This window comes from Rhipicephalus microplus, chromosome 3 (assembly GCF_043290135.1).
Source record: "Rhipicephalus microplus isolate Deutch F79 chromosome 3, USDA_Rmic, whole genome shotgun sequence".
Taxonomy (NCBI): domain Eukaryota; kingdom Metazoa; phylum Arthropoda; class Arachnida; order Ixodida; family Ixodidae; genus Rhipicephalus; species Rhipicephalus microplus.
Genome location: NC_134702.1, coordinates 20,752,526 through 20,772,485, shown reverse-complemented (window position 1 = coordinate 20,772,485; position 19,960 = coordinate 20,752,526). Strand labels below are relative to the sequence as shown.

At 49.6% G+C, this 19,960-nt stretch overlaps 1 protein-coding gene across 2 annotated transcripts in view; it reads right to left on the bottom strand.

Annotated features, from left to right (window-relative positions):
• LOC119180946 (uncharacterized) overlaps nt 1–16,612 on the bottom strand; it is a 49,780-nt gene extending 33,168 nt beyond the window's left edge. For both annotated transcript variants that reach the window (XM_075889037.1, XM_075889035.1), the window contains exon 1: nt 8,903–16,612. The gene's annotated coding sequence lies outside the window, so the exon portion shown is untranslated. The remainder of the gene's footprint in view (nt 1–8,902) is intronic.
• Nucleotides 16,613–19,960: the final 3,348 nt, after the last annotated feature.

The following is a 19,960-nucleotide window of genomic DNA, read 5'->3' as shown; positions in this document are numbered from 1 at the left end:
CAGTGCGTTCAAGCGGAAGCTAGAGCAACCACAGTCTCTTCTCACGTCATCTCGCGGCGAGCAAAAGAACCATTCGTTGCTTATAGGGAACCAGCAGTAAGATTGCGACCCTCTCCCCTTCAAGGGGATTACGCGAGAGCTGGTAATCGCCTTGAAGGGGTAGGGGCTGCAATATTGCCGTTCTATATCAGCAACGAATGGTTGTTTGGCTCGCCGCGAGATGACGCGACAAGAGACTGTGGTTGCTCTAGCTTCCGCTTGAACGCACTTCCAGCAGCCGCCGGAGCACGCAGGCCACTCGCTCCCGTGTTCCCTTTCATAAAAATTCACTCTGTACATATGCCCCTCAGTATGCCTCGGTGGTGCAACGATTACGATAAGCAATTGCTGACCAAAGATCGGTGGTACGTCACAGCCGTAGCGATCGCGTTTCGATAGAGGCAAAACGCTAGGAACCCGTGTGGTGTGAGACTGCCGTGCACGTTAAAGAACGCCAGATGATCGAAATTTCCGAAGCACTCCCCTATGGCATATCTCATAATCGTCATACCGCGTTTGTAATAAGCAACACTACGTGTAATATGATCATCGTTAAACGCGTCACTGCATGAACTGTCACGCTCTTCTTCGCATTTGAATGCCTCATTGCATAAAAAAAGAAAAAGTTAATAGCGGACACACCGCAAAATCTGGCCTCAGGAAGTACGTCACGGCTACGTAACAAACTAGTGCTCTCACCAAACACCAGAGGACGCAAGTGCGAAAAGCAAAAATATGTTTTTGTTTATTTATTCAACTAAACGTTTTTGTTTTACCAAATAATAATCATACGCCTATATTTGGCATGTTTTTGTACATAACAAAACGATTTATTCGACACACCTTACGCTGTTATTTCTGTTAAGCCACACTGCCATAAACAGCATCCACGTGCCGACTAGTGCAGGCGCGCGAACATCGGCAACTGCTACTGTAAATGTTTTCGATCAGGAACGCCTCTCATCACTGAGGGAGACGGATAGCAAGGTAACCATGAGGTATTGATCGAGAGATGTTCACCCTCACATGTAAGAAGGAATGAACAGTGATCACTTATATCCGTGACTGATGAATGATGAAGATCGTCGTTATCAAGATTGGCATCCCCTTCGCAACGGCGTGGCGATAGCCACCTCTTCTAGTTCATTATAACCCAGTTTGCAATCAACATTCCCTAACTAATAGCTAGGGAGCCTTCATGTGCGCGCCGACGCGTATGAAGGCTCCCTACAAATGACTAACGCCAACCTGCCATCTGGCGGCTATCATCTCAAACCAGGCGGTCGATATCAAGGAGCTCTGAGATTCGAGCGGTGGTACAGCACCGAGAGTCGCAGTGACCGGCAATGCGCTTCTCTGAGAGGACTCAGATGGCGCTTCAATTCGTTTCGTGCGCTCGTACAGCTCTTATTTTTGTAACCTTTCGTACTTTGCATGTGATGACGTCGAACGGTCACGAATATTTTCGTGTTCCCGCCTGCACAGAATAATCTAAGTTTGTCCTGCAGTTTTCATTTTCAAGAAAGCTAAAATCTCTGTTTAGTCGCGCTCTACCTCTGTTGTTTTTGCTTATTAATGTAACGAAGCAGCAATGAAACAAAAATCCGAGTTTGACGCATCAGAACCGTCACGTGATTTTGAGGCGAACCGTAGTGGTGCGCTCGATAAATTTCAGTCCATCGGTGTGTTTTTTAGCGTACAGATCCCGCGACCTGCGGGTCAGCAGCCGAGTACCTTAGCCACTAGACCACCGTGGCGGGGCAATCAGCTGAACAGAGAGAGAGAGAGAGAGATAAAGATGCAAGGAAAGGCAGGGAGGTTAACCAGACGCACATCCGGTTTGCTACCCTGCACTGGGGAAGGGATAAAGGGGAGAAAAGAGGTTGCAGAAAGATGACAATGTACACACAATCACGAGCACACTCGGGGAGCACACACAGTCTACAGGCGGTCGCTCAGGTTTGTTGACTTAAGGTAAAGTAGCAGTGCTTTAGTTGCTTTCTGCGCAACTGAGGCAGATGCCCAAGGTCCTAGTATCTTCTGCACACAAAATGATCTGGGGTCAAGTCGATTCAAAACCATCCGTAGCTGGCATCACTGTGTGTCGTAGCAAGCGCAGCTGCACAGGACGTGTTCGATGGTCTCTTCAGCTCCGCAATAGTCGCATGTAGGAGTGTCTGCCATACCAATGCGAAAGGAGTACACCTTTGTGAATGCAACACCCAACCAAAGGCGGCATAACAGTGTCGCATCGGAGCGGGAAAGTTGTGATGGTAGCTTTAGCTTGAGCGAAGGATCCAGTTCATAAAATTGACACCTTTGGAAGCTGGTAGACGACCAGAACGTGCGTGTGAGATCTCGAGCCAGCAGGTAAAGTTGTCTTGCTGCATCATTCCTTGATAGAGGAATCGGGACTACACGGGTTTCTTCATGGGCTGAGCGGGCTGCATCATCGGCTAATTGATTTCCGGTAATACTGATATGTCCAGGCAGCCATTGATATATATAATATCATGCCCTCGTGCTAGAGCTTCATGATGGCAATGTCTTATTTCTTGTACCAGTTGGTCATGGCTCCTCCTACGCATGGCAGACTGCAAACTCTGAAGCGCTGCCTTCGAATCACAGAATATGACCCATTTTCCTGGACGTTCTTGAACGAAATATTGTAAAGCAGCCCTTATAGCAGCAAGCTCTGATGCCGTAGAGGTAGTCATATGCGACAACTTAAACTTGATTGTCATTGCTGCAGCCGGAATTACAGCGGCACCTGATGAGCTGCTGGATGAGACGGACCCATCAGTGTATATCTGCGTTCGGTCTAAGTACAACTCATGTAATAATAGCAGTGTTGCTTGCTTCAATGCTACTCAGGAGTGACTGCTTTTCTTTTTGATTCCCGGAATTTCTAGACGTACTTGGGGCTGGTCGAGGCACCACAAAGGGCATGCCGTTCTCGCAGCTGGCGTATATCCTGATGGAATGCTGTTTATGTGCTTGGCTATGACGTCTGAAAACGTAGCACGTGGTCTTCCGGAAGGTAGAAGGGCCAAGTGGTGGTCGGGGACACGGCTAGCATGTCGAATGTGCGCTCTGAGGCAATCCACAACTATATATGTCCTGACCGGATGGTCTTTGGCAAGCATGATTGTGGCATAAGTAGAAGCGCATCGGGGTAGTCCTAGGCAGATACGCAGTGCCTGACCCTGCAAACTCTCCAATGAATGAGTATTCGATTTGCAAGTGTTAGTCAGTACCGGCAAGCTGTAGCGCAATAGACCCAGAAATAGGACCCTGTACAGCTGTAGCATGGAGGCCACAGAAGTTCCCCATGCTTTACCGCACAAGAATTTCATGATATGCGCAATAGATAGCAGTCTCTTCTTCAAATACGCACAATGTGGGCTCCACGAAAGACCTCTGTCGATTATTATTCCCAGGAAACGATGCGTCCGTGCATATTTGACACTCTGCCCATTGATGTAAACAGGGTATGGCGTCATTGGTTTGCGTGTTAACGCCATCAACGCGCTCTTCACAGTTGATATATTTAGGCCTTGTTTCTGAAGGTAGGCTGTTGTGAGGGTTGCTGTCCGCTGTATTCGTGCACGCACCTGAGGGCGAGTAACTGCAGCACTCCAGAGGCAAATATCATCGGCGTATATGGATAGGCACACCGACTTTGTCAGAACCTTCACCAGACCAATGAGGGCCACATTGAACAATGTGGGGCTTAAAACAGAGTAACCACTTTACCTCAGAGTCTGGTTCAAGAATGCTACGGAAATATAGTTCACCAAAACTGTGCTGACGCGCGTACTCACATGCGAATGTCAAAATCGCCGTAGAGGCGGAAATCCAGGAACATGCCGTCTATTTCCTAAAGTGAGACAACCGCAATAGAAACAGAGTTTAGCTAACAGTATTTGTGATTGGGATAAATTCACTGCGTACGTCTTGCCAGGCTTGTTCATGCACGCTGATAAACTGAATGGTAAAAGTGTTATGTCCTATTGAAGTTTAAAAAAAAAAAACGTCCATCTCTACTATTGCTGGACGACAAACGTTCGGTCGGGTCCAGATATGTCAGGCAACCTGCACCACGTTTGCGTACTCGGCTGCTGACCCGCAGGTCGCGGGATCAAATCCTGACTGCGGCGGCTGCATTTCCGATGGAGGCGGAAATGCTGTAGGCCCGTGTGCTCAGATTTGGGTGGTCGAAATTTCCGAAACCCCAGGTGGTCGAAATTTCCGGAGCCCTTCACTACGGCGTCTCTCATAATCATATGGTGGTTTTGGAACGTTAAATCCCACAAATCAATCAATCAATTGCACCACGTTTGCGGCAAATGCCCTGAAAGAATTGGACAGCTCTATCTCGCGCTCAAGGCAGACGTGACGATAACGACTGTTGAGCATCCCGCGAGAGCACTTTGTGAAAATGTTTTTTTTCGGGGGGGGGGGGGGGGGTTTAGCACAAATAAACACTACGGCAGGAATATAAGGCCCCAAAACACACTGTTTTTTTAGCGCCCATGTGTTTTCTTGCACAAATTGTAAAGGTATGCAGTGCCGCCTATAGCCTTGTTTCACTAGTCTGTTTTGCAAGAACACCATTCCCGAGAGGCCGGCATGCATGGGAACCTAACAACCTGGAGGAAAGTTTACAACGCACACGAAACATACCCGTATACAACTCGTGCATCTATCGGGAGAACGCACAAAATGATCAAGTACGTTGCGACACAGTGCGCTGTTATACAGCGCAATACTTCGAAAGCCAAATATTAAAACAAAATATCCACTTTCTGAGTTTCGAAAATTATTGCCCAAATGAAAAGTAAGCAATGTTTTTATAGTTCTCAAAGGAAGGCAAATCAAAGCTTCTCCGTATAAAAATACAATTCTCGGGACGTGCGTAATGCGTCCAGACCTCTTTTTCTTACGGTATCGCTGTCGTTTAGTCGTGAGCCGGCGTACAGTGCGAAACATATCAGCGCGCACCGCCCGGTGCTATCAGCGCCGCCTATAGCTAAATACCACCTGAATGCAGGCAGCTATTGCGGTTTAGACACAGCTCTTTGCATGTGCAGGACACAGTGCAAGACATGGTGCTAGTGTGGTGTCTACTTGTCCACGTTTCTCGTGCGCTTTTAACAGCGAAGGTGTGTAAGCTAGGTGTAAGTTGTATCCCGATCGATAAACGAGAATGTGCTCGTCTGGGCTGTCCACTAAGCCCGCGAGGCGGATGAGGAACTCCGCGTCTCAATCCCCACGTGGGAGCGACCACGGTGATCTGCGTTTTGGAGGACGCAACAGAAGTTTATCCAATCCAGTTCTAAAAAAACTGGGTAAGTTCCATTACCCACCAATAGCCACTAAAAATTAAAAAGGCACAAGCTAGCCCAACAAATGATTGCAAAGTGACAATGGGGAAGCGAATACCCGACTACATACAACGAGACCACTAGGGAACGGAAGAAGCAACGTTGCCCGTGAGGAGAGCCTGAAGCGAGGAAAGCCCTATGCCACCGACGTGCCCGTGTCGTGCCTGTGGCTGTCTGTGCTTTAACTCGAGCCTATCTGCGCCGAGAGTCAACAGAAAACAACTTACCATCATGTAGTTCAATCGTATAGCAACGACCTAGAAGCAACCTGCATCACTATAGTAAAGGCCTAGAAACTACCTGATTAATCTCCAGCACCATCCAATTTAGCTGTTTCAAGCTTTGCTCGGCTTATAGTGCAAGATTCGTCAATTCCTTTTTTTTAAACCTCACCTACCTATACCAATGCAAGCTCGGCGCTTGTGCGGTGCACTAGTGGCGCGACTACTGCACCATCGCGCACGTCTTCGTCGAATAAGCTCAACGATGACGTGACGCGCACGACAGCAAGCTAGCGACACCGCGAACGAACAGCGCATGTGCGGAGCTTCGCATTTGTCATGACATAAGCGTCGTTCAAAGCTCGGTGCCCCACGCGTTCCCATGTTCACGTTGGACATCTTCAGGACCGTCCGCGCTGTTACACATCAGGAAAGCCCCGCCGCGGTGGTCCAGTGACTAAGGTACTCGGCTGCTGATCCGCACGTCGTTGGATCGAATCCCGGCGGTGGCGGCTGCAATTCCGATGGAGGCGGAAATGTTGTAGGCCCGTGTGCTCAGATTTGGGTGCACGTTAAAGAACCCCAGGTGGTCGAAATTTCCGGAGTCCTCCACTGCGGCGTCTCTCATAATCGTATGGTGGTTTTGGGACATTAAACCCCGCATATCAATCATCACATCAGGAAACACTTCCTGCGCCGATGAACCAGTTGGAACATACAAGGTCCGTATACTGCGTGCATTGGTGCGACGTGTCTCCGTTTAATACGGGGTGGTACTTTCAAACCACTCGCTATGCACTTCGCGAACAACGGCTCTTGCATCGGAAGTCGTAAGGGCACACTTGCGTATAATTGTGATATCTGCCCAGAGATAAGACGTTTGAGGCGCTAAACGAGGTAACACGAAGCATGGCGAAAAGCAAATGTAGATGATAGATCTTTTTCCGTGATTGCACATATTGGTGCCACGCACGACATACGCACACAACGCTGAAGATGATTCACAAAACGCTGTGTCACCAATTACAAAGACCACATAAAGATTGCTTCCACGAAAAAAATATGAAGGTCTAAAGCAATGTGTACGTGATCGTAATCAGACGTGGTCACAGCCTGAGGACAACACGTTATAACAGGCATACGTATTAGAAGTTCAGATTATAGCTGCCACTGCTTCCCACTACTGCGCGCATGAACTGAGTCACACTGTTCACGTATGAAAATGGTGTAATATCGCTTATTTCTTATCTACTAGATTTCACTAAAAATGTTTAATAAGGTATCCTCTTGCTATGTATACGTTTATATGTAATTACATGCAGGCGCGCAGTCAGAACGTTTTGGTGGGTGGAGAGGGGTGGGGGCACTTTCTTAAAATGGTCATTTTTTGCTCTCCATATCATGGCGAAAAATATTTTCGGGAAGAGGGGGGCACGTGCTCAATGTGTCACGCCCTGGCTACACCCCTGGTTACAAGTGCAGCTTCTTTGTACTAGAGCGCCCTCTGTATGCTTACGCATGAATCTACAAAGGCAACGCAGTGTCTCAATCAAAGCTCTCGAACAATATGCCAAGGTGCCTGACATTTCACTTGGAAGGTCGCAATCACAAGCTTTTATTGCCATCTGCCAGGCGGATGATCGAAGTCGTCTCTTGCATGCGAACGCATGCGGAAACCGAGTGAAACGAAGGTGTTTTTTTTTTTTTTTGTTCTGATTCCTGTCAGCAAATGTAGTGAATGTTGCAGAGTTTTCCGAGCTGGTGCTTTAGAAAAGCTAGTTTCGTGTCAATCGTCAACTATGCTTTGCTCTCAAGCTCTGCGCAACTGAAAGACTTGACGCACCCTCAGGCTGGCATATAACGTGGTGGCTAAAGGTGCGCTCACAAGCCGATGCGTGTGCTTCAAAAACAACGCAGTCCACGCGATCCGGTACATTAGCCCGTTTGCAATCCTCGTTGTACTTCAACAGGGGAACAGTGAAGAGCAAAGCTATGGACGCATTATCTAACTACCGAATTCACATTTTGGCTTGGTACTAAAGATGGATGAGTGACAATCTTTCCAATAATGTATTCGCTTGGCAAAAAAAGAAAGAGTTTGAAGTTTGTTGGGAAGAAACAAGGTCAACCGTCCTCATCTGTGAAGAAAGCTCGAGCGGTTCCTTAATGTGACGTCATAGCATACTTCATCTCAGTTCTCTTATGAGGCAGATTAAAGTTCTGGAAACTTGCTAGGTCCACTGCTTGGTTCTATTGTTAAAGTGGTGTAGTGCAGATCTTTGCTACGAGACTATCCACTAGACCCGTATATAATCTGTTCAAATTCGTGACGTCATATGAGAGTGTCATGGCAACGTTAAAGTGGCATCGCCACCTGTCTTTTATGCAAGTTTTTTCTCCAGTTTGACAGGCCTTGTTTTTCAGTAAACGTGGCCATTACTTTACGTAGTTAACAAGAGTCACTTTGAAGTGCGCTTCACCTTAAACAAGCGCTCTACTGAAGCCACGTAGTCAGCATGCACTGAGACCAATGTTGATGTTCGGTTCAACTACGAATGAAAGCGATGTTGATATTGCCTCTCAGTTGTTCGTATTACCAATCATGTTTCACTAAGTTCTCTACAGATATACATCAAATCATTGCCATCCGGGTGTACGCGCACGAAAGCGATATGAACGGTCGACGGGTCTTGCTGAGATAATGGCATTAAACTTACTGGCTGGTATGTTGGAATGATTATACTCGTAGTTGCCATTGCATTATTGACAAGCTTATATCGTAGTTGTTAAAAATAGTGCCCTCTGTACTTTACTTGGCTTGATTGTCCGTTGTTTGTTAATCATGTTGTGTGTAACAAATAAAGTAAGCCCATGTATTCTCCTACTTTCGTTGTTATCGACTAATTCGCAAAATGACGTAGTCGAATGTAGATTGCCCACATTATAGTTTTAAGACGTGTATGTCCTTTAGTGGAGTTCTTGCAAGGCTTCGTTATCTACACGTTGTTGCTCAGTACACTCATGCCTTAATCAAAGCTGTTCACTCTTGCCAAGTAACAAAAGTGTTTAGTACTGATATCGTATGCCGGCAAGCATTGTTCAGATAATTGAACTCAACCTAAAGACTTCTGTCAGTGTAATGCACTAATCTGCCGGAAACGCCTGTGGGTGTCATTGAGCTTAACTTGAGAAAACGGCGGTCTGAAAAGAAGAAAAAAAAACAAAGTTTTTGAAAAGTATTGGTGAAGCGCTTACCTAGGGCTGGACGCAGACGGGAAGACACAGGCTCTCGCGCCGGATTCGACACACAAAAATCCAAGAAAGTGCCCAAGCTCATCCCTGCTGCGGCGTCGTCGGGGTACATCCCGTGCTGGGGGCCCGTGTCGGCCAAACTTTTTTCTACGCGCGCACACCGGCCAAGCTCCGGCTCCTCTCTGAGCGCTGGTCCGTTTCGCGCGCAGCCCAGTCTCCGGGTCCTTACCTGCCGCCCGCAGCGTCACACCACCATCCCAGTTCCCGATCGATGCCTGGTCACGTTCCGGACGTTTTACCTTCTCCCTCTCAACCTCCTCACCCTCGCCCCTCGTGAGGAGAGGAGCACGCACTCTCTCAACACGCGCGCAGAGTGCGCACGCTGCTCCTCACATGCTCCGTGCACTGCGGTGAAAGTTGCGTGCATCATGACGATTCAGTGCGGAGGTCGTGTCAGTCGGTCACGAGATGACTGAGGCCTGTAGATACACAATTCAGGCAGACAACGTGAGAGGACCGCGATTATCCAGCCTCCGACGTGGAAGCGAACTCTATCTTCTAGGGAAGAGAAAGACTTCGAAACAGCACTGTTGCAGTAAGTCAGTACATCAGATGACGAGATTCGAAACGTCAACAGCGCGAAACAACTGAAACAGCGATGAAAATCAACGAGAAGAAGTAGCTGAACGCGCCGCATACAAGATGCCATTGCATTTAGTCTCCGTCTTCGTGTGGCGTCGCTCAAGTTCGGTACAGGTTAGCGAACTGCCCAGTCAGTGCCACTCGCCAAGTTGGCGAGAGATCCAAGAAGGTTAAATTGAGCTAGCTGGTAAGTATTCGTGCTGAAAAGTAGTAAAATACTAAATGATAAGTCTGAATGTAAGACTCACGTCAGTGCCCATTTAAGGTGTTCTCTCTTTCGCTCTTGCTTGTTCTCGGATGTTTCAAATTCAGCGACAACCAGCTACAATTGTTTTTCTTTTTCCCGAGAGCGTGGCTACAGTAGGCGTTCACCCATTGCACCCTTCCAGTACTCTAAATAAAACAGCCGTTGGTAAGAAATCGCCAAACGAAAAGGCTTTTGGCACTGACCTTCTCCACGATTTGACTGGGAACGAAAAACAGTTGACTCGTGAAGCACGCATCTTTCATAGCGGTGCACGTAAATAATTCGGTGCAGTATCCGAGTTTCGAAAGAGCTGCATGACGGGGATGACGAGAGTGACCGGTGAGGCGGAGGGAAGGGTAGCGGGAGCACGCGGACGAACGGTTTCGCATTTAGAAGCGACCGTCCGTGTCACGAGTCCGCCGCAGCTTTCTCCCGACGGGGTTTATTTCTTTCTCTCTTAACGTGTTACTTTTTCTTTCACCGTCCTTTTTTTTTTTCTCTCCTCAACTTTCCTTCCTCCGAATGAGACGACCCACACACACAACGCTTGTCGACATGACCGTCGTGTCAAGCTGAGCGAATCAACAGGTGCTGCTGTTTTTTTTTTCTTTCTTTCTCTTTTTCTTCTTGTTCCTTCTGCGCATATTGACTGTTGTCGGGTGGACGAAAATAAATGACGCAGTGGCGCGCTGTCATCGGGTTTACTATAATTACGATGAAAGATCGTTATGCGGATGGAGAAAGAGACCAAGAAGGAAAAAAAAAAGGAAACAGAAAAGCTAAGGACCGGAATATTTTTTTCACTCCCCGAGTTTCCGCAGGCTATGGATGCGTCAACTTAACGATGACGCAGCCGATAAGCTTCCCTTCCTGACGTGACACACCACCGTGTTATTCACCGGTGAGTGGACACCTCAACAGATGAAAGTCCGATAACGCGATGCTCGTTCTCCTCAAATGCAGTGGCCATTCCTTTACAAGTGGCGAGCGCTAACGGGGGGTTTTGATGGTTTATTGCAAGGTTCAAAAAGAGAGAATGTCACGATGATGTTAATTGTCCTAGTTCAGGTAATAGGTCTCTATCTCAGGAACAGATAACGCCAAGTCGGTCATATCAATCATTTACGCTCCGCTGTCACCGTTTCCTGAGGTCGTCAAGGTGTCTCTTATTCTGGGCATGAGCCGTGGCAAAAGCGACACTTGTGTGACCGGAAGTGCGTCTTCCAGGCTCTTCTGGTCGGGCGCTTCCTTTTTTTTGTTTTTGAAATATTCAGAAAAAAAAACGTCAGCTAAAAATGAAAATCTAGCAGTGGCTTAGCACAGCTATGCCAGGATATACGTAGTGCGAGCTAAGGCGGCGCCGATAAACTCAACGTTTCACGCATGGCACTAATTACCAGCGTCAAATCTTTCATGTGCCACGGTCCTTCACGCACACTGCACACACATGCAAACGGATTGTTTACGAAGTCCGTCTCGAAGGTCAGAGTCGCACTGGCGTTTTCGCCGAATTTCATCGCGTAGTCAGTCAATCGGTCTCCCGGGGACGCCGCCTTGGTGGGTGTTCCTCCTTTTGCTCCAGTGTCCCAGCAGCACGTTTAGCTTTTATTTGTTCTTCCTACGTTCAACAGCTGATTTCCAGGCAACTACATCATGGTCCAATCAGGCAAGCTTCTCTGCCCTTCTACGCCGCTTAGCAGAGATTTTGCTCGCCTTGTTCATTGCTATACCATACTGGCAAATGCCCCGCTATATGCACGTAGCGGAAGAGACGTTGCGGAAGAGAGCAGCGTGGCTCGAGGTGTACGAGTCGTGGGGTACGATCAAAATGCTTCTGCCGCAGCTATGACGTCACTCCTCTGGAATGAGCAGACCGATGAAGCGCACGCAATCACTGCTTCTCGCGCATACGCAGCACAGCTTTTGGACGTGCGCGCGAAATGGCTTCGGTTCGGCCAGTGTAGCTAACACTACGAAACCTGGTACGAAACTCGCGGTTCTGGTTCAAATGAAGAGTTATGTTGACTACATATGGCGTTGGAAATAAGTTCACACACACATCATCATCATCATCACTATCATCCTTAGCATAATCATCATCATCACCATCATTATCAGCCTGACTACGTCCACTGCAGGACAAAGGCCTCTCCCATGTTCCGCCAGTTAACTTGGTTCTGCGCTTGCTGCTGCCAATTCATACCCGCAAACTCTTAATCTCATCTACCCACCCAACCTTCTCTCTTCCCCTAACCTACTTACCTTCTCTGGGAATCCAGTTAGTTAACCTTAATGACCAGCGGTTATCCTGTATACGCGCTACATGCCCGGCCCATGTCCGTTTCCTCTTCTTGATTTCAACTATAATATGCTTAACCCCCGTTTGTTTCCTAATCCACTCTGCTTTCTTCTTGTCTCTTAAGGTTACACCTATAATTTTCCTTTCTATCACTCGCTGCGTCGTCCTCAATTTAAGCTGAACCCTCTTCGTAAGTCTCCAGGTTTCTACTCCATGCATAACTAAGTACCGGCAAGATACAGCTATAATATACTTTCCTCTTAGTGGATAATGGCAATCTACCTGGCATAATTTGAGAGTGCTTGCCAAATGTTCACACAAAATATGTTCACAAAAATATTCCTGTGGGAATATTTAATGATTAGTGATTGAATGAGCTCAACGAAAGAGCAAGGCAGTTTTCTTGCGAGCATCTGGGATCGTTGTTGCACATGGCGGAGCAGACAAGAACCACGCGCTTCTTTCTACGTGACCTCCGAGATTCCCTACAGCAGTGCACGAAACGATTATACCCTAATATGTAGTGTTTTACGTACCGAAACCACGACACGATTATGAGGCACGCCGTAGTAGAGGGCTCTAGAAATTTCAACCACCTGGCGTTCTTTCTAACACGGCACTTTAATGTCGCTCAGTACTACACGGACCTCCTGCATTTCACCTCCTCCAGAATGGGATCACCGCGGCCGCACTCGTGACCTTCGAATCAGCAGCCGAGCACAGTAGCCGCTACACCACCCCCGCGGACCACGAAACGCAAAGCTAACCGAAGAATTACAACGGGCCCACGAACGCAGACGTGAGAGTGCCCCCAACAAACACCCAGGTGAAGAATCGGGGTCGCCCTCGAGTGAAACTGAAATAAAACTGCGCGGATGATGGAGCACCAGTTGACAGGACGGACCCAATGAGCCCGCCTACGCACATGAATTGGGTCGGCTTCGAATCGCTGCAGGCGAGGAGATTCATATAAGCGCAGCCTCATAGGCTGCATTCGTCTGGTCTACTTCAACTCCGGTGCCTCGTTCCAAGCACAGTTTTTTAGTTCCCGTAATTCAATCATTCCAGTGACTATTCACCTTCTCATAAACGCCTCCCTGGGCGCCACCATAGCCCTCCTTGGGCTGTGCAAATTGGCGTGTCCCCTCGAAAATGCACTGGAAACGCTGCGCCCTTAGCCTTTGTACTCTCGCGCACAGCCCATCATGGTGGTGATTTTTTCCTTCCTGTGAAAAGGTGTATAGGCGGCGCAACGGTACGTCGAAATGGTGGACGAGACGGTAAGGTCACGAGCGTGCACGTCAGCGTCGTAGAGTGAAGACGTGTTCATTGGTTCATGACCACTAAGAGACCGAACTGCGTCACTGATGCCGTCGCAGATTATTACCGTGTGACGGCTTCGGAGCACGGCCACATGGCGCCGCCTGCGTCACTGGAATGACCGACGTCTTGCGAACGAAGGCTACAGAGCCGAAATGGCGTGCATCCTACCGTCAGTAAATGTAGTTCCACAATAACGCCCGTATTTTCAACTTGAAATATAAAAGTTCCTCGAGGCTGTATTTTCTACGTGGAGCTATTCCTGACTGTACGCAGTGCACGCTACTAAGATATTCGTATTTCTATTATTTATTCGTTGTGACTTGGTGTTTCTGAAGGTGCGAGAACATACCGCCTCTTTGCGTGTACCTCGAACATTGAGCGTCATCTGCGTCTGCATGAAACACTGATGGTGCGCCCCCGTCACTTCCCACAGCATTACGGACGTGCAACAGGTTGGACTACTTTGCGTACTGCTACGTGTGCAGAAGCTCCGCCCGCGTAGCTTTCCCTTCAGAGAGAAAGAGAAAAGAAACTTTCTTTTATTGCGATAGCAATTATATTGACACTCTCGGATGGATTTCGCCACCGGCGTCATGCACCGTGTATGTATACGTATCTATATACATGAAAACGCAAGGAAGAATAAAATTCAGAAAAAAAAGACTCCTGCGCGCGTAATCGAACGTGGGAACTCCACGTCGTGAATGCGAGGCGTTAACCACTGACCCACCGAGGGATACCTCCTTCAGCACTTAAATGGCAAGCTATTTATATCTACTACTTACCGCTGTTGGCGGGCATCTTGGGGGGAATATCGTGTTTTCAGCATTATCAGCAAGATGGTGCAATGAGCGCGGGGCGGCTCTCATCTCTCACGCGTACATTGGCCCGCAGAGAGGAGTGGACAATCTCTCGCGCACCGTTATCTCCCAGTGGGGAGGATCATACGCCATGGCTGGCGTTGGGCTTGCACTGCAACAATCCTGTTGTAGTTACGGAGCGCGCACAAGTCACTGCAATAGTTGCACAGTCTCCGTTTGCGAAAAGGGGGCGCCTTTCAGACACAACGAAGTAACAACTGAGACGCTTATTCGCGTTCATCTGTACCTGTGAGTAAGTTTGGTGCGTCATTTGTGCGTGAGAAACGCGGGGCACGTTTCGATCCGCTTGCCATTTTGCGCGTGACCTTCTAATTTGTTGCTATCGCGTTCATTGCTTAGCCTTTGTGGCAAAGCTGTGACTTTATTATTCACTAAAACGTGTCTGGTCAAGTGGGTGATGTCCTCAGTTTAGGGTTTTACTGGCCTTTGCGGCTCGCTAGGCTTGATCGAGCAAATCCAGCTGGCCTTCCCGATCTTTGCTACCAAGCCATGTTTCGCATAGCCTCGGTAGAGGTTGTCCTCAAATTGCCAAAAAAAAAGTGGTCTTTGCGTAAACACATGCTCTGCTTGTGCCCCTTTAACTCGGTATCATAACTACCAGTCTAAACCTCCTGGGAGGCTGCCACGCACAGCACGGAACTCGACAACCAACTCCTGTCCGTCCGGAGGGCCCGGAACATCGCAGAGAGACACCACCTCCCGGCACCATCCTGGGCGGGGCCACCTGGCTGTGCTAGCGTGGCCTCCAGTCTCGTCCAGCCTCTGCTGCCTTTGGACCAAAATAAAGTTCTCACTCATTCACGGAGACGCGGGCGCTTCGCGAAGTGATCGGACGCGACGCTCATCGGCTCCGTTGATTTTCGGCTGGAACCGTGCTCTTTTCAATGTGGCTGCTCTAAAACTTGTGTGACTGCATCTGCCAAGTCAGCAAGATTCTGGAGACACCGATCTTACCCAGGTACGCGCAATTTTCGGCCACTTCGAGCAACTTTGCATCACAACGTAGCGAACGAGCTAAGCCTCACGGCGGCGGCTCCGCCGCTGCTGGATGCGGAGACGCCGCTCGGTCAACTTCTCAACATGGCGCTGCCTGAACAACGTGGCTACGACCCTACGACTCTGTCGTGGTCGTATATCCCGACAAATCCATCAGACGACGGCCCATCCACCATTTCGGCGGAGCAAGCTGACATTTTGCAACTCGTCGAGGCTCGGCGTCGCCGTCGAAGAAACGCGGAAGGAGCGTCTGCACTGAAAACTCCTCTCAACAATCCAGCCACTGGAGACGCTCGCGCTCCATCTCCTAAAGCTCCACAAAAGACTTCGCCAGTCTCCAAGTGGACGCCGAAACCAACGGCCAGGATGAATCCTGGCGACTACGTGATCGTGCTCAAGCAACGCATCACAGTAGCCCTCAAGGCAGCATTTCAACAAGGTGAGCTCGGCGCTGCCATTTCCCAACTCATCGGAAGGCAGCACATGAATGACATCAGCATTTCTCCCAATTGGGAGCAAAACATCATCATCTGTGGCACGCAGAATGACGAGGTGGTTCAGAAACTGCTGTCGGACTTTCAAATACACACCAGCAAAGGACCGCTGCCGCTTCGCGGTCACCTCAAGCTCACCGGTGATGTGTGTCGCGGCGTGATTTCTGTGCACAACCTCGAAACCAGTGCGTCTCTGAAACATAGTGTGCAGTGGCGTGGCGGTGAACTAGTTTATGCGCGCAAGCTGGGGAACTCCAACGTAGCTGTGTTGACTTTCGCGGGAAGGAACGTTCCGCGTTTCGTCCACTATAACGCAGAACTGACTCCCGTCAGGGAGTACAAGAAGACAGTGCCAGCTTGCTACCAATGTGGTGCACTGGGGCACCGGGCGGATATCTGTCCCAACCCGGTCACCGAAAGATGCACCCTTTGTGGCCAAAACGTGGGCGCTGGTCCTGAGGGGATGGCCCCCCACGAATGCAACCCAACGTGCATAGTTTGCGGGGATCCGCACCTCACCAGCTCCCGCGAATGCACTGAAAAATTCATCAGGCTTCAGCAACCAGGGTCCAGGACATCGGGGACCCCAACAAAACCAAAGCGCCGGTCAACTGGCAAAGCGCCAATTCCTGGCAAAGCAGCAACGGCAACGCTACCACCTGGCGCGGCGGAATCTCCAGCTTTCGGCGCTCCATCTGGCAACGCTGCACGCAACCAACCCAAGGTAGGCAGTTGGGTGGAGGTCGCCTCCTCTCCCTCCTCTCTCTCTCTCCTCTCCACCTTCTTCTGCCACAAGCACTACCGAAACACAAAAACTCAGGCATGAGCTCGCCCTTTTGCGATCTCAGAATGAAAAGCCAGCCAGCGAACTTGACTCGCTCAGAACCAATCTCACTACTAAGCCCTCGTTGAGCGACAAAGAGGAAAATATAACAGACAGGGAGATTGCTACTACTGCAGAGAGTCGCGTCGCGGCCCTGGAGACCCAGGTGAATGCAATAGAAACACAATTGGCCGACCTCCCCAAAATTATCCACGACACCATCGCGCGTCATATGGAGACTGTCATCGCACAGGTGACACAAACAGTAACTCACATTATTCAAAAGTGGATACAAGACAATCCACGCGTCCTCAAGCGCGTAGGGCCAATTAGGGACGTTAATCGCCCCTCAAAATGTGACAGAGTGACTCCAGATGAGTCGGACTTTTCTGAAGACTCCAGTACGTCAGCACAGGGTGCTAGTGAACTGAGTAATCTTAACAACACAACCCCACCCTCTATCTCCGAACATGGCCTCTACCCTAGGTCGCGAGCCAGAGAAACTCAGCCGTTGTTACTAACACAGTGGAACTGCAGAGGTCTCAAGAACCACAAGAAGCGGGCTCATTTCCGCCTCTATCTTGAGACCTTTGAGTTCCTCATTGCCGAGGTTGCCCTTCAAGAACCCGGCACGGACGTCAAACTCACAAATTACACTACATTTCAACACAACCCGGAGACATGTATACTTGTTCACAAGCAATATACCGCCCAGGAAGTCACACTCCCCACAACACTGCATTTCCCATACACGATGGTGTCGGTGCTGCCTATAAGGCGATCTGACCCACCTGTTCATATTTTAAACATTTAGTGTCCCCCAAAGCTTAAGAACGTCACGTTCAGCGCAACTTTCACACAAGCTATGCAGGTGGCAGGACGGGACCCCCTCCTGATCGTCGGCGACTTCAATGCCCCAAGCAGGTTATGGGGTTACCCACGAGAGGACACGCGTGGAAGGAAGCTTGCGAAACTTCTTTCTACACTTAGACTCACCCTCCACACTGATACCGCCAGCCCAACACGTGTAGGCAACTCTGTTCAACGAGATACTTGCCCGGACCTCACAATTACACGCAACATACGCCATGCCGACTGGCTGAACACACAGGACACTCTCGGTAGTGATCATTGTGTATTAAACACAACCGTGTACATGCGTCCCTTAAAACGCCCACTTACACAAGCTCATATCCCAGACTGGACAACTTTCCGCACCACTCTACCTATTGTAGACCCTCTCCAGTCGGGATACGACACCTGGTCTAAATCAGTGACGTCTACACTGAAACAACACGAACAGCTGATACAGCTCACGGAAACTCAAACGGACGTGGACAACCACCTCCTCCATCTTTGGCAGGCCCGCCGAAGCCTCACCAAACGATGTAAAAAACAGAAACATAACAGACGCCTCAAGAAACGCAGCCTAGAACTCACGGAGCAAGCTGCGGAATATGCTGCTCAGCTAGCCGACACTAACTGGGTGGACAGGTGCAACACGGCTGCACGCCAGATGTCTGATCGCAACACGTGGCGCCTGTTTCGCGCTCTCATCGATCCAACACAAACACGCACGGAGACTCAACGTCACTTACATAAGGTCATGCACAACTTTACAGGAACGACAACACAGCTGGCAAACACGCTCAGGGACCGATACCTGTGCACCACCAAGGACCCCCGGACGGCCGCATACTCCTACGCAGGCAAAAAGAACACGCAATTGGACACCCCGTTCCAGCTCCACGACCTCCAGGCGTCCTTACGCAAGATGAAGCGTGGCACTGCACCAGGGCGTGACCAGGTTACGGTCAAACTGTTGGCCAATCTTCCCGACGCAGCCTACGCCACGTTCCTCAAACACATCAATAGCATTTGGGACGGAGAAACTCCTCTCCCTCTTGAATGGAAATCAGCTCTCGTGACCTTCATCCCGAAGGCAGTAAACCTATTGACGTGGAGAACCTTCACCCCATCTCCCTCACGTCTTGTGTCGGCAAGCTGATGGAAACGATGGTGCGCGACAGACTCTCCGAGTTTCTAGAAACACAGCACACTTTTGCGGACACCATGTTTGGATTTCGCCCTCAGAAGTCAGCCCAGGATATACTTCTACAGCTGCAGCATGACATATTAGATCCTGTTGAATGCCCCCACAATGACAAGGTAGTCCTGGCCTTGGATCTTAAAGGGGCATTCGACAACGTGAAGCATGAAGTAATCCTTGACCACCTCAGTCAGACCAACTGTGGTTATAAAACATACAATTATGTTAGACAGTTTCTTACAGACCGTCAAGCCTACATACGCATACAAGATGAGGAACATGGGCCTTACGGCATCGGCTCGAGGGGAACTCCTCAAGGCGCGGTCCTCTCTCCCCTCCTATTTAACATAGCCATGTTTCATCTTCCCCCCAAATTGGCTTCTTTACCAGGGATACATCACGCTCTTTACGCTAATGATATCACGATCTGGGCCACGCAAGGTAACCCGGGTCACATGGAGTCATGCCTGCAAGCAGCAGTGACTGTAGTCGACGACTACGCAACCTACTGCGGACTCCAGTGGGCCCCGGCCAAGTCAGAATTTGTGCACGTACGTCCCTCCCCTCAGGACACAACTCAGCTCCATATCAGTCTTCCCTCGGGACCGATCCGTGAGGCCAAGGAGATCCGCGTCCTTGGCTTCTTCATACACCACCAACGCAAGGCCGACACCACAATAGCCAAACTTTGCACGGTGGGAGACCAGGTGGGCCGTATGGTCCACCGGGTCTCCAACAAGCGGGGCGGATTACGAAGCAGGGATGCAATGCGGCTTGCCCATGCTTTCGTAACGAGTAGAATACTCTACTCGACTCCCTACTTGTACCTACGCAAACACGAGGATGATCCACTCGAGGTCATCCACCGTAAAGTTATCAAGCGGGCTCTCGACCTCCCTATCACCACGTCCAACCAGAGACTTCTGGCCCTAGGCGTGGTGAATACTTACCGGGAACTTCGAGAAGCCCACCTCGTTAACCAATACACGCGCCTTGCACAGACCCATTCCGGTCGCCGCCTCTTGGACCGAATACACATCCAACACGATTACTATATTGAGGAAAAGGTGAGAGTGCCAGAACCTTGGAGACGCGCCCTCTGGGTCCGACCCCTTCCCCGCAACATGTCCAAATAAAACCACAGTGGTCGCCGCCAAGCGCGCGCGGAAGCGTTGCAGCGACACTTTGGTCAAGAGGAACACGTGTGCTACGTGGACGTTGCCGGCCCGCACCATGGGGGGTGGTATACTGCCGCAGTCAAACACAACGCAAACACCGTAAACGGGCTCACTTTCAAAGCCTACAG